Source organism: Thamnophis elegans, chromosome 4 (assembly GCF_009769535.1).
Source record: "Thamnophis elegans isolate rThaEle1 chromosome 4, rThaEle1.pri, whole genome shotgun sequence".
NCBI lineage: Eukaryota > Metazoa > Chordata > Lepidosauria > Squamata > Colubridae > Thamnophis > Thamnophis elegans.
The window spans coordinates 136,984,555-136,999,118 of NC_045544.1; the positions used below are offsets into that span (position 1 = coordinate 136,984,555).

The following is a 14,564-nucleotide window of genomic DNA, read 5'->3' on the forward strand; positions in this document are numbered from 1 at the left end:
TGAGGAGTTCTGGGGGGGACACTAAGCTTGGTTTGGTGAGGGTTTTTTTTGCAGATGTTTCATTACTCAATGAGGGAGCATCAGTGCTAGAAAGGAGGGGTTGTGAAGTAGAAAAGAAGGGGAAGGGGGGAGGAGGAAAAGGACAGGGAGAGGGGTAGAAGAATAGAATAGAATACAATACAATAGCAGAGTTGGAAGGGACCTTGGAGGTCTTCTAGTCCAACCCCCTGCTTAGGCAGGAAACCCTATACCATTTCAGACAAATGGCTATCCAACATCTTCTTAAAGACTTCCAGTGTTGGGGATATTCACAACTTCTGGAGGCAACTTCTGTTCCATTGATTAATTGTTCTCACTGTCAGGAAATTTCTCCTCAGTTCTGAGTTGCTTCTCTCCTTGATTAGTTTCCACCCATTGCTTCTTGTTCTACCCTCAGGTGCCTTGGAGAATAGCTTGACTCCCTCTTCTTTGTGGCAACCCCTGAGATATTGGAAGACTGCTATCATGTCTCCCCTAGTCCTCCTTTTCATTAAACTAGACATACCCAGTTCCTGCAACCGTTCTTCCTATGTTGCTGCAAGAGGAAGAGGAAGAGAGGAGGAAAAGGAGGAGGAAGAGAAAGAGGAGGAAAATGAAGACTGTGGGGTCCTTGGGGCTCTCTTAGCATAGTTGTTTTCATGCAGATGTTGCATTACCCAACTAGGTAACATCATCAGTGCTAGAAGAGAGGGAGCTTGTGAAATGGAAGAGAAGGAGAAGTGGGGAATAAAGAGAAAGAGGGGAAGGGGGAAGAAAGGGAGAAGGAAGAGGACAATTGTGGAGTCCTTGGTGCTCTCTGAGCTTGGTAGTTTTCTTGCAAACATTGCATTACCTAGATAACTAGAGTAATCATCATCCATGCTAGAATCCACTACACATCAGTGCATCCCCTCCCTTGCTAGCTTGCTACTCAGAAAAACTTCTCTTCCACCGTCATAAGTACATGTCAGTTGCCAAGCGTCTGAATTTGGACCATGTGACTCTGGGGATCACTGCAATGGCTGTCCGTGTGAAACACGGGCATAAGTCACTTTTTTCAGTGCTGCTGCAACTTTGAATGGTTACTAAAGGAATGGTTGTAAGTCGAGGACCTCCTGTCTATGAAAAGGATGGGAGAGTTCTCGCAAAAGGGGTCCCTGAAGATATGGAGCCAATGGCTGCTGAAATTTCAAAAGTCAGAATGGAGTTGCAGGAATACAGCATCGATACAGGAAGTCCTCGACTTACAACAGTCCATTTAGTGACCCTTCAAAGATACAACGGCACTGAGACTTAGGGCCGTTTTTCACACTTACGACCGTTGCAGTGTCCCCACAATCATGTGATCAAAATTAAGCTGCCTGGCAACTGGTTCATATTTATGACGGTTGCAGTGTCCTGGGGTCCCGTTATCCCCTTCTGCATCCTTCTGACAAGCAAAGTCAGTTGGGGGAAGCCAGATTCACTTAACAACCGGGTTACCAACTGAACAACTGCAGTGACTCACTTAACAACAGCGACAAGAAAAGTTGCGGAATGGGGCAACACTCCCTTAACAAATGTTTCGCTCAGCAACCTAGGTTTTGGCCTCCATTGTGGTCGTAAGTTGAGGACTACCTGTTCTCCCTAGGGAACCTTTCCTTCCTCCTGTGGAGAAAATCCCCGGGGGTGGGAGGGAAAAAAGGAATTTTTTTATTAATTAAGAGCAGAAGGGGGTCAAAAAGTTAAGATTTAAACTTTGGGGTCAAAAGTTTTATTAACGCCAATTTTCAATACCGAATCCAGCAACCCGAATAACTTTAGAAGGGCTTAAAAATGGGTTTTAGCTCAATCAGGGGCTCACGGCTGTTGCAGCAACACAAATTGCCACCAAAAAACAAAACAAAAAACCAGAAGCCTACTGTAATTTTTTGGAACTGAATTTGGCTCTTGGTGCTGGTTTTTACAGCAGGCCAGCTAAGGATTCGCTGCTTGCTGGTTTTTTCCAATCCCAAGAAAACATGAGAATCAAGAGGTACAGTAAATCATCACCAGCAAAAACAACAGATCTCTCCCCCCCCCACCCCAAGTTTTGAATGTGGTCTGAAATTAAAGGGGAGGGGAGATTCCCCTCTTCCCAAAGGGGGAAGGACTTTGAACTTTCTTTCTTTTCTTTTTCTGAATGAAGTTGCACAAAAACAGGCGAATCGTTCCCAGCCAACGTTCCGGAAAAAAAAAAGAAGGTTTTTAGAGGTTCAAATCTGGGAAGCTATAACTTGATTTGGAAAATGTGACACTCGGAGGTTAGCAAGGGGATGATGAAGCCGTAAGTACAATACAATACAATAGCAGAGTTGGAAGGGACCTTGGAGGTCTTCTAGTCCAACCATCTGCCTAGGCAGGAAACCCTATGCCGTTCCAGACAAATGGCTATCCAGCATCTTCTGGATGCTGACTCCCAGTGTTGGGGCATTCACAACTTCTGGAGGCAACTTCTGTTCCACAGATTAATTGTTCTGACTGTCAGGAAATTTCTCCTCAGTTCTAACTTGCTTCTCTCCATGATTAGTTTTCACCCATTGCTTCTTATTCTGCCCTCAGGTGCCTTGGAGAATAGCTTGACTTCCTCTTCTTTGTGGCAACCCCTGAGATATTGGAAGACTGCTATTGTGTCTTCCCTGGTCCTTCTTTTCACTGAACTACACATATCCAGTTCCTGCAACCATTTTAGTCTCCAGTCCCCTAATCCTCTTTGTTGCTCTTCTCTGCACTCTTTCTAGAGTCTCCACATCTTTTCTACATCGTGGCGACCAAAACTGGATGCCGTATTCCAAGTGTGGCCTTCCCAAGGCCTTGTAAAGTGGTATTAACCCTTCATGGGATCTTGATTCTCTCCCTCTGTTGATGCAGCCTAGAACTGTGTTGGCTTTTTTGGCAGCTGCTGCACACAGCTGGCTCCTATTTAAATGGTTGTCTACTAGGGCTCCAAGATCCCTCTCTCAGTTACTATTAAGTCTCCCTCCGTGAACCCACATATTCTGATGAATTCAGTACCTGTCTAGAATTTTTTTTAACAGATTAACAGAGTTGGAAGGGAATTTGTTGGTCATCTAGGTCCAATCCCACCCATCCACCCACCCAAGCAAGGGACTCTACAACAGTGTTGGCAAACCTTTTCGGCACTGAGTGCCAAAATGGGACCATGCACATGTGGGGGTGAGCACCGGAAACTGGAAGAGCAGCTCCTAGGTGTGCATGTTTGCATCGGCCACCTGGGCTTCCTGTTTCTGGCGCACATGTGCATGCAAAGACCAACTGACCGGTGCACATGCGTGTGCCAGAAACCAGAAGCTCAACATCTGCTCTTCTGGTTTGCAGCGCTCCCATGTGCGTGAAGACCAGCTGGCCGGTGAGCATGTGCACTCCGAAACCCGGAGGAGCCATGGCCGATGGCTGGCTTGCCCAGAGGGATGGCTCCGTAGGATACTTCCGGCACCCGTGCCATAGGTTCGCCATCACGGCCCTACACCATTTCTGACAGTCCAGTGTCTTCTTGAAAGCCTCCAGGGATGAAGCTCCCACAACTTCTGAAGGCAACTTCTGTTCCATGGGTTGATTGCTCTCTCTGTCAGGAAATTCCTCCTTATTTCCAGGTTGAATCTCTCCTTGGTCAGTTTCCATCCATTATTATTCCTTGTTTGGCGTTCAGGGGTTTGGAAAATAGCTTAAACCCCTCTTATCTGGGGCAGCCCCTCAAATCTAAGAAGATGCTCAAATGTCTCCCCTGGTCCTTCTCTTCGCTAGACTAGCCATGCCCAGTTCCTGCAACCGTTCATCATGTGTTTTAGCCTCCAGGCCTTTGATAATCTTAGATAGATTCAGATTAACAGAGTTGGAAGGGACCTCGTAGGTGACCTAGTCCAACTCCCGCAAAGCAGGAGACCCTACACCATTTCTGACCGATGGCAGTCCAGTCTCTTCTTGAAAGCCTCCAGTGATGAAGCTCCCACAACTTCTGAAGGCAACTTCTGTTCCATGGGTTGATTGTTCTCACTGTTGAAATTCCTCCTGATTTCCAGGTTGAATCTCTCCTGGGTCCGTTTCCATCCCTTATTCCTTGTCTGGCCTTCGGGTGCCTTGGAGAGTAGCTTGACCCCTTCCTCTCTGGGGCAGCCCCTCAAATATTGGAAGACTCTTATCCTGTCTCTGTTGGTCCTTCTTTTCCCTACACTAGCCATGCCCAGATCCTGCAACCGTTCACCCTATGTTTTAGCCTCCAGTCCCCTAATCATCCATTGTCTGACTCACACAATGAAATACATCGGTATCCTGAAAGTATTGGATAATACCAGGAGTTGCCTTCATCCTCACTCTGGAAATAGTGCAGAGAAAAGCAGCAAAAATGATTAGGGAACTGGGGGATAAAACATACAAAGGACGATTGCTGGAATTGGGTATGTCTAATTTAATCAAAAGAAGGACTAGGGGAGACATGATAGCAGTGTCCCAATATTTAAGGGGCTGCCCTAAAGAAGAGGGAGTGAAGCTATTCTCCAAAGCACCTGAAGGCAGAACAAGAAGCAAAGGATGGAAACTAATGAAGAGGAGAAGCAACCTAGAACTAAGGAGAAATTTTGTGACAGTGAGAACAATTAATCAGTGGAACGACTTGCCTCCAGAAGTTATGAATGCTCCAACACTTGAAGTTTTAAAAAAGAGATTGGATAACCATTTGTCTGAAGTGATGTAGGATTTCCTGCCTAAGAAGGGGGTTGGACTAGAAGACCTCCAAGGTCCCTTCCAACTTTGCTATTCGGCTATTGACAAGGCTGAGTCGTAACGTAATTCTGCTCCCAGGTAGGCCTTGACTTACAGTAGTCCATTTAATGCTGAAAAGGAGGTTGGATCTGATGATCTCTAAGGCCCCTTCCAACTAATGCAGAGGTAGTCCTCAACTTACAACAGTTCATTTAGTGATTGAAGTTACAACGGCACTGAAAGGAGTGAATTATGACCGTTTTTCACAGCTGTGACCTTTGCAGCATCCCATCATCATGTGATCAAAACCCAGACCTTTGCCAACTGACTCCTATTTCTGACGGTTGCAATGACCTGGGGTCACGTGATCCCCTTTTGCAACCTTCTGACAAGCAAAGTCAACAGGGAAGCCAGATTCATTTAACAACGGAGTCACCAACTGAAGTGATTTACTTAACAACTGTGACAAGAATGGTCATAAAATGGGGACAAAACCCACTTAACAAATGGCTCACTTAACAACAGACTCTGCAAAGGGGGATAGGAAGAAAAAGCTACAGCCTGTTGTGGCCAGCCAGTGGCTAGCAGAGCTGGCAGCAGATTTGGACAGCGAGGAGGTTGGGGAGGAACCTGGGCCAGCCCTGGAGTCTGGAGAAGGCTCTGAGGAGGGCTCTGTGTCGGAGGCAGAGAGGGGGCCAGTGCCGTATGCCAGTTATCAGCTGCCTTCAGAGTCAGACATCAGTGAGGCAGAAGAACAGCTGGAGCCTGTTCCCAGTGTGCGCATGCACATAGTTGCCAGACGAAGGGATCAGCTAAAAAACAGGGGTCGACTTGGGAGTAAGGCCACAGGTGGACGGTGAATGGCCCCTCCCAGAGGAAATAAAAGAGGAGCGAAAGGGGAGTGGAGTTTGCAGGAGAACATTAGTTCGCTTCATTGGTTGATGACTCTCTGAGACTCCTTGCCAAGTTTTGCAGATATCGGCCTGGCAGCTCTCCAAGCCAGATAAGGTCTGTGACTGTAAATCCTCCTTTGAAAGACTTTGCTGGATGTGAAGGAGCAGAATTCACAGTCAATTAACAAAAGGAGTTTTTGTCGGGACCAGGAGTTGGCTTCATGCTCTCGGGAAGCCTCGGTCACAACAGAACCAAAAATAAAAGAAAATCATCTCGCCCTGCGCTTGGCAATCCTGCAGGCTGAGGACACTGCATCTCTCTCCATGTAAGGGGGAAAGTCTTACAATTGCCAAAACTACTTTCCAGAAAAGAAAATACATTGTTGGAAAATACTTATGATTTTTTTTTTCTTTTAATTTAAGGGTCCTACGATATCAAGGAGCCTTCCGGGTAGACAAAAAAGGCAGCAGGGACATGGTTAACACTGCCACCGGCAGTTATGGCTTTTCCACAGCGGGTTATTTAAGAGAAAAGGGCATCCAAACCCTGAAAGAGGCAAACGGAGATGCTTCTCTTGACGATAAAGCGAGCCCGAGATGATTTTGCCAAGCCAAAATAGCGCCTGAATTCTACAGGCTCTGAAGCCAGGCCACACCATCAAAGGAATTATGGATACATGGGGGAGGGGGGGATTGTGTGTGTGTGTGTGTAATACATTCCTCCTAAATCTCTCCGAAGCCATGCCATGCCACAAAGAAATTATGAATATATAGTGTGTGTGTGTGTGCACGTGCGTGTATACACACATACACACAGCAATTTCCAATAGCCCTTAGACTTGTATACCGCTTCACAGTCCTTTACATCCCCCTCTAAGCAGTTTACAGAGTTAGCCTCTTGCCCCCAACCATCTGGTCCTCATTTTACTGACCTCAGAATGATGGAAAGCTGAATCAACCTTGAGCTGGTCAAGATCGAACTGCTAGCAGTTGGCAGAATTAGCCTGCAATACTGTACTCTAACCAGTGCATCGTAACCACATGCATATCCATCTAATCCATCCATCCAACCATCCTCTCACCTACTTCTCTCTCTCTCTCTCCCTTTCTCTCTCTCTCCATCCATCCATCCTACCAACCTTTCTATCTCTCTCTATCTATCATCTATCTATCCATCCTACCAACTTTCTCTCCCTCTTTCTCTCCCTCTCTCTCTCTATCATCTATCTATCCACCCTACCAACCTTCCTATCTATCTATCTATCTATCTATCTATCTATCTATCTATCTATCTATCTATCCTCTATCTATCCACCCATCCATCCATCCTACCAACCTATCATTATCTATCTATCTATCCATCCATCCATCCATCCATCCATCCATCCATCCTTCCATCCATCCATCCACCCACCCACCCACCCACCCACCCACCCATCCACCCACCCATCCATCCTACCAACCTATCATTATCTATCTATCTATCTATCTATCTATCTATCTATCTATCTATCTATCTATCTATCTATCTATCTATCCATCCATCCATCCATCCATCCATCCATCCTTCCATCCATCCATCCATCCACCCACCCACCCACCCACCCACCCACCCACCCACCCACCCATCCCTCCTAAACTCTCTGAGCATTTAAATGGGAAACATATTGGACTTGAGAGAGAAACAGGGGCTTTGTGGCAAGGAAGACCCAAGACTAAGATTGCCTTGGAGAAGGGCGGAGAGATCCTATTAACAGATCAAATGTTCTTCCCTTTTTTTAATAGTGGGTGCAGGTGATGAACGCCAGCAGAAACACACTCCCTAATAGACAAGCATTAGAATACAGAAAAGGACCCCCAGATGTGTAAAAATACAAGTAGTCCTTGACTTATGACCACAACTGAGCCCAATATTTAAATTGCTAAGTGAAACATTTTGTTAAGTGATTACTTGTCCCATTTTATGACCTTTCTTCCCGCGGTTGTCAAGTGAATCCCTGCAGTCTTTAGACACTTTTTTTTCCAGTGCCATTGTAACTGTGAACAGTCACTAAACAAACTGTTGTAAGTCAATGACTACTGGTCTACACCCTAATGGATAAGTATCGGCATGCAGAAAAAGTCCTCCAAATCTGCAAGAAATACACAGGAAGAAATAATCAATATTGAACATGGTTACTACGCTTGGGTTGCCCCGTCAATAAGATACGTTCTCTGTGCTTTAAGCAGCTTCGTGCTTATTAAGACCAAGGGGGTGGTGGGGTTTTTATTATCAAAGAGTTTTGCGTTTATCATGATGCGTCTGCAGGACATTTTATCCATGCAGATTAGAAGGTTTACATGTGAAATGAAAGAGTCATATTTACAGAAAGGAGAAGGAAGCTGTGACTCAGACGATCTTAAGCTTAATTCCCATTTTAGTAGCGGAAATGGTTGGGAATTATATCAGATGCAGTCTGGGATCATCCTAACGACCACAGCTTCCTCATCCGTGACTTACAGCTTAATCCCAGGCAACGAATTTTCCCTTGGCTTGAAGGTTCAAACTCTTAATTTAAAGCTTCATCCATGATTTATGTTTCTGGGGTCTTTGATACTCTCTGAGCTCGGCGGTTTTCTTGCAGATGTTTCATGACCAAAGTAGGTAACATCAGTGCATTGATGACGCTAGCTAGTTTGGTAATGAAACGTCTGCAAGAAAACCACCAAGTTTAGAGAGCACCCAGGACCCCACAGTTCAACTCTGAGCTACAAATATTCTCTTTGATGATTTCTGCTTTTTTTGTGGCTTCAAAAAATATCCCGCCTGTGCTACACAGTCTAGGAATGACAAGGAATCAGGTTTATCATGTAATAAAACATCACCTATCCTCTAATCTGGCAGAAAGGATACTTTAAGAGAATCTAAACTGGCTAATTCTTTCCTGCAATAGTTTTCTTATCAAAAACCAAGAAATTTTTGTTTATTTAACAATCTTTAATATATCTGAGAGATGAAGCTTTTTTAAGCAACCCATTCCCACTCCTTTAAAGGCAAAGAGCAAAGAGCTGAGGTGGCGCAGTGGTTAGAGTGCAGTACTGCAGCCACTTCAGCTGACTGCTAGTTCTGCAGCTCGGCGGTTCAAATCTCACCGGCTCAGGGTTGACTCAGCCTTCCATCCTTCCGAGGTGGGTAAAATGAGGACCCGGATTGTTGTTGGGGGCAATATGCTGACTCTGTAAACCGCTTAGAGAGGGCTGAAAGCCCTATGAAGCGGTATATAAGTCTAACTGCTATTGCTACTGCTAAAGGTTCCCCTCGCACATAAGTGCTAGTTGTTCCCGACTCTAGGGGGTGGTCCTCATCTCCATTTCAAAGCAGAAGAGCCAGCACTGTCCAAAGACGTCTCCATGGTCATGTGGCCAGCATGATTCAACACCGAAGGCACACAAATGCTGTTACCTTCCCACCAAAGGTGGTTCCTATATTTCTACTTGCATTTTTCAAACCTGCTTTCAAACTGCTAGGTTGGCAGAAGCTGGGACAAGTAACGGGAGCTCACTCTGTTACATGACACTAGGGATTCGAACCGCCAAACTGCAAACCTTCTGATCAACAAGCTCAGCGTCTTATCAACTGAACCACTGCGTCCCTTCCTACCCCTTTATGGACAGACAAAACCAGATTTACAGATTAACAGAGTTGGAAGGGTCACCTTGTAGGTCATCTAGTCCAAGACACAACTTCTGAATGAACTTCTGTTCCATTGGTTGATGGTTCTCACTGTAAGAAAATGTATCCTTATTTCCAGGTTGAATCTTGTTCAGTTTCCATCCATTATTCCATGTCTGGCCTTCAGGTGCTTTGGAAAATAGCTTGACCCCTTCATCTCTGTGGCAGCCCCTCAAATATTGGAAGACTGCTATCATGTCTCCCCTGGTCCTTCTCTTCCCTAGACTAGCCAGGCCCAGTTCCTGCAACCGTTCATTGTATTTTTGAGCCTCCAGTCCCCTCATCATCCTGGTTGCTCTTCTCTGCACTCTTTCTAGAGTCTCAACATCTTTTTTATAATACTGGATGCAGGACTCTAGGTTTGGTTTTACTAAGGCTTTATAGAGTGGTGTTAGTACCTCCCTTGATCTTGATTGTATCCCTCTGTTAATGCAATTTAGGATTGCATTGGCTTTTTTGGCTGCTGCTGGACACGGCTAGCTCCTATTTAGCTGGTTGTCCACTAAGCCTCCAAGATCCCTCTCCCAGTCACTGCTATTAAGCTGGTTTCACCCAGCCTACATGTGTACCACTTCAAGTAGCTCAGATCTAAATGACTTAACTCAAGGAAAAGTCTAAAAGAAGCAACGATGAAACATTTTAAAGTTAACCCAATCCAAGATGAATGGGTTTTCATAGCAACCAATGCCAAAGTATTGGAAGATCCAGGTTAGTTTTGTAGGAAGACACACACCAGGGGTGGGTTCCTGCCAGTTCTAACCTCTTCAATAGAAGAGGTTCCACAAATCTACAGTGCCGTTTAGAACCGGTTCCAGCTCCCTCCCCATCATCAAGATGAAGAGCGAGAGGAGGAATTCTGGGAGTTGAAGTCCACAAATCTTAAACCCCTGGGGTTTTTTTTCTAAAGGGTTAGGGGTGCAAGGGTCTTGTAACTTGACAACTTTAAGACTTGCACACTTCAGTGCCAGAGTTCCTGAGCCAACATGACTGGAGGAGGAATTCTGGGAGTTGAAGTCCACAAGTCTTAAAGATGTCAAGTGTGAATAGCAATAGCAATAGCAGTTAGACTTATATACCGCTTCATAGGGCTTTCAGCCCTCTCTAAGCGGTTTACAGAGTCAGCATATTGTCCCCAAACAACAATCCGGGTCCTCATTTTACCCACCTCGGAAGGATGGAAGGCTGAGTCAACCCTGAGCCGGTGAGATTTGAACAGCCGAACTGCAGAACCGCAGTCAGCTGAAGTAGCCTGCAGTGCTGCATTTAACCACTGCGCCACCTCGGCTCTTAACACCCCTGGGTTTTTTTTTTCTAAAGGGTTAGGGGTGCAAAGGTCTTGTAACTTGACAGCTTTAAGACTTGTGTGCTTCAAATGCCAGAGTTTCTGAGCCAACATTTTGGTTGCTAAGCAAGAGCGTTGCTAAGTGAGTTTCACCACATTTTACAAGTTGGTCACGCCCACCCAGTCACATGACTGGCAAGCCACTCCCACCCGGTCACATGGCTGGCAAGCCACTCCCACCCGGTCACATGGCCAGCAAGCCACTCCCACAAAGCAGGCCACACCTATAGAAAAGGTTCTAAAAAAATTTGAAACCCACCACTGCACACACTCCTCCCCAGTTTAAAATATTCTTTAGTCTTAATATTAAAAAGAGGCAGGATAGACTATTTCCCAAAAGGAGAAGTGGAGAAACATGTTCTTAGAGGCAGAAAGTAGCCAGATAGATAAATAGACAGACCAATAGATATTACAAATAATTGAAGGTGGAGAACAATATGTGACCCCTTTTTACTTCACAGGGTAGCCCAACAAGTCCTCCGGGATTGGGCGGCCTAGAAATTTAACAAATAAAATAAATAAAAATAACAAATAAAATAAATCAGTGTCAATAAAACGGCTGGGCAAACACCCGCTCAGAGTCACCTTATAGAGAAGATGGGCAGTGTCAAAATGGAATAAATAAATAAACTGCCAAGCTTAACATCCTCCAGGGATGCCACAATTCTGGCGACCACAATTTCGCCACTGCTCCGTAAAAGATTCTATCAGTGCAACGTTCCTCACCCTTGGCTACGTTAAGATGTGAGGGGGGCTTCATCTCCCAGAATTCCCCAGCCAGACATGAATTCTGGGAGTTGAAGTCCACAAGTCTCGAAGGTGCCAAGGTTGGACATCCCTAATCTAAATCTTAAAGGATAAGGTGGGAATTTGCGGCTTGCTCAAATCTTCTGTTCTTCGGGAGCTGGAGGGGGAAAAAAACCCCTGCAGAATTCTTTATCGCTCTCTGCGGTGAAATCCTGCGGAGCAGCACGGATCAAAACCAGCCTGTCCCTCTAGACCAGTGTTTTTCAACCACTGTGCCGCGGCACACTAGTGTGCCGTGACATAGTGTAAGGTGTGCCATGGGAAAAACACTTTATATATAGTCAATATAGGTACAGAGTTAAATTTTTTTAACATTTTCTAATGGTGGTGTGCCTCGTGATTTTTTTTCATGAAAAAAGTGTGCCTTTGCACAAAAAGGTTGAAAAACACTGCTCTAGACTCCCGAGTTCTGGAAGAAAACGAGCCGTGTACAAGCCATTCATGGAGTTCTTAATTTGAGAGCCAACCGCCCTTACAGCCCCTGAATTTGTTGGCTTTCAATGCTTTCCAGCCCACCCTCTTGACGTCCCCTAGATCAAAGGGCCAGGCGGTTGGCTGGTGGGCCAACAGAAGACCACTGAAAGGCTCTTCACCATAAAATGTGGTCCTCTCGCTTCCTGCTAGGAGGCCTTCGGAGAACACATGGTGAACATGTGTAGAGGGAGGGCCCGCTGGTCCAGAGTCCATGTGTACGGCGTATAAAGGCATGAAAGGGGCTTTTATGTGCATCTACCAACGGTGCGCACACACACGCACACAAACACACACACACAGGCGGTTCTCCAACCATGCATTATAAATGTGTAGGTTGGAATGAAGCCAGGCAGCCGTGGTCCTCCTTCCTATTCATCTCCAGAGTAAGTGAACTCCTGGGAGGAATTGAAGATAAGCCTTCATGTCTTAAATGAACCGATCCTCAACTACTGAACAACAAACACCGGATGAAGTGAGCCAAGGACAGGATAATTCCGATACCATATGTGCTCTCATCCTCCTCTTTGGTCTGAGGTGTCATGGCAAGAGACTGCACAAACTTACTTACTTTCTTTCTTTCTTTCTTTCCTTCCTTCCTTCCTTCCTTCCTTCCTTCCTTCCTTCCTTCCTTCCTTCCTTTTACACAAGCGATGTGGGCCTTTTGGTACCGACCTCAAGGGAAAATATCACAAACAGTACAGAGTAACGGAGTTGGAAGGGACCTCGGAGGTCTTCTAGTCCAACCCACCGCTCAAGGAGACCCTAATGTCATTCTGGAGAAATGCGATATTGCAATATTTGAGAGGGTGACACAAAGAGGAGGAGGCCAACCTATTTTATGAAACGCCAGAACGCAGGACAAGAAACAACGGATGGAAACTAATCAAGGAGAGAAGCAACTTGGAATTAAGGAGACAATTCCTAACAGTGAGGTCAATGAACGGTGGAACGGCTTGCCTCCAGAAGTTGTGGGTGCCCCAATACTGGAGGTTTTTAAGAAGAAACTGGACAGCAACTTGTCTCAAATGGTAGAGAGCCGTGATGGTGAACCCATGGCAAGGGTGCCACACAGGTGGCAGGCGGAGCCCTCTCCAGGCACACGAGCCGTCGCCCAGCTCAGTCCCACCGTACATACATGTGCGTGCCTCCCGACGGCCAGATGATTTTTGGGTTTCTGCCACACGTGAGAGAGACATGTGTGCAAGCATGGGGGGGGGAATCATGTGCTCATGCGTGGGGACTGAGGGGGTCGTGCATGCATGCGTGGGGGTGGGGTGCATTGCATTATGGGTGTGGGCACGCACACAGGCATTGTTGTGCCGGTGCGTGCATTTTTGTCACACGAGGAGAGAAAGGTTAGCCATCACTAGTATAGAGTCTCCTGCTTGAGCAGGGGGTTCAACTAGGAGACCTCCAAGGTCCCTTCTAGCTCTAATCGATTCTAAATGGCTGTCCAGTCTCTTCTTGACACCTCCAGTGATGTAACAGCCACAACTTCTGGAGAGAAGTCAATCCACTGATGAATTGTTCTAGTTGTCAAGAAATTTCTCCTCAACTCCAGGTTGGATCTCTCTTTGATGAGCTTCCATCCATTGCGTCTTACCTGCCCCTCAGGTGCTTTGGAGAATACGCTGATCCCCTTTTCAAATGTTGGAAAACTGCTATCATGTCACCCCTGGTCCGACTAGACCAGTGTTTCTCAACCTTGGCAACTTGAAGATGTCCGGACTTCAACTCCCAGAATTCCCCAGCCAGCGAATGCTGGCTGGGGAATTCTAGGAGTTGAAATCCGGACATCTTCAAGTTGCCAAGGTTGAGAAACACTGGACTAGGCATAACCAGTTCCTTCCACCGTTTGTTTTTTTTTAATATGTTTTGGCCTCCAGCCCCTTTATCATCTTTGATGCTCTTTGCACGCTTTCTAGAGTGTCGACATCTTTTTTGTACCGTGGTGACCACAACTGGACACAATATGCCACGTGTGGCCTTACCAGTGTAGGGTTCTTTGCCACTCATGGCACGAACCACCAATGTAAGATCCCATTAGTGGCTTTTTTCAACGTTTATGCAAAGCCCGTCCCCATTTCTGCTCATCCTGCGGGCCAATGTACCTAGCAGCGTATTTATTTATGACATCCCTCTGCATTTGTTGTTAAACTGTGAGGTTATGTTTGGAGAGCAATAATGCAACAGGGATTTTTATTCCCTATATGTTTACACGGATGCTTTGTGGGGGAGATCGGAAGCGAGGTCAAACGGGCTACATCGCTGGGATGAAATTCCTTGGAGCAGCCAAACAGATTCATCAGGGTGGGGCTGAATTCGTTGTTAAAATAAAAGCAGATCACACAAGCAGAAGTGCTGGCCCTCTCGAGCCACACAAGCGAGGCCACATGTGGAGTACTGAGTCCAGGTCTGGCCACCACGGGACAAAAAAAAGGCAGAAAGAGCGCAGAGAAGAGTAACTAGGGTGATAAGGCAAGGACAAGCCTCTCGGTCCGTAGCCCATTGGGAACCGGACTATGCAAGCCAACAAGTGAGTGTGCAAAGCTCCATCTGCACAAATGGTGTGCATGCATGC

At 46.1% G+C, this 14,564-nt stretch overlaps 1 protein-coding gene across 1 annotated transcript in view; it reads right to left on the reverse strand.

The window, feature by feature from the left end:
* The window catches only part of BCAS3 (BCAS3 microtubule associated cell migration factor), a 448,094-nt gene that overhangs the window by 222,983 nt on the left and 210,547 nt on the right, over positions 1–14,564 (reverse strand).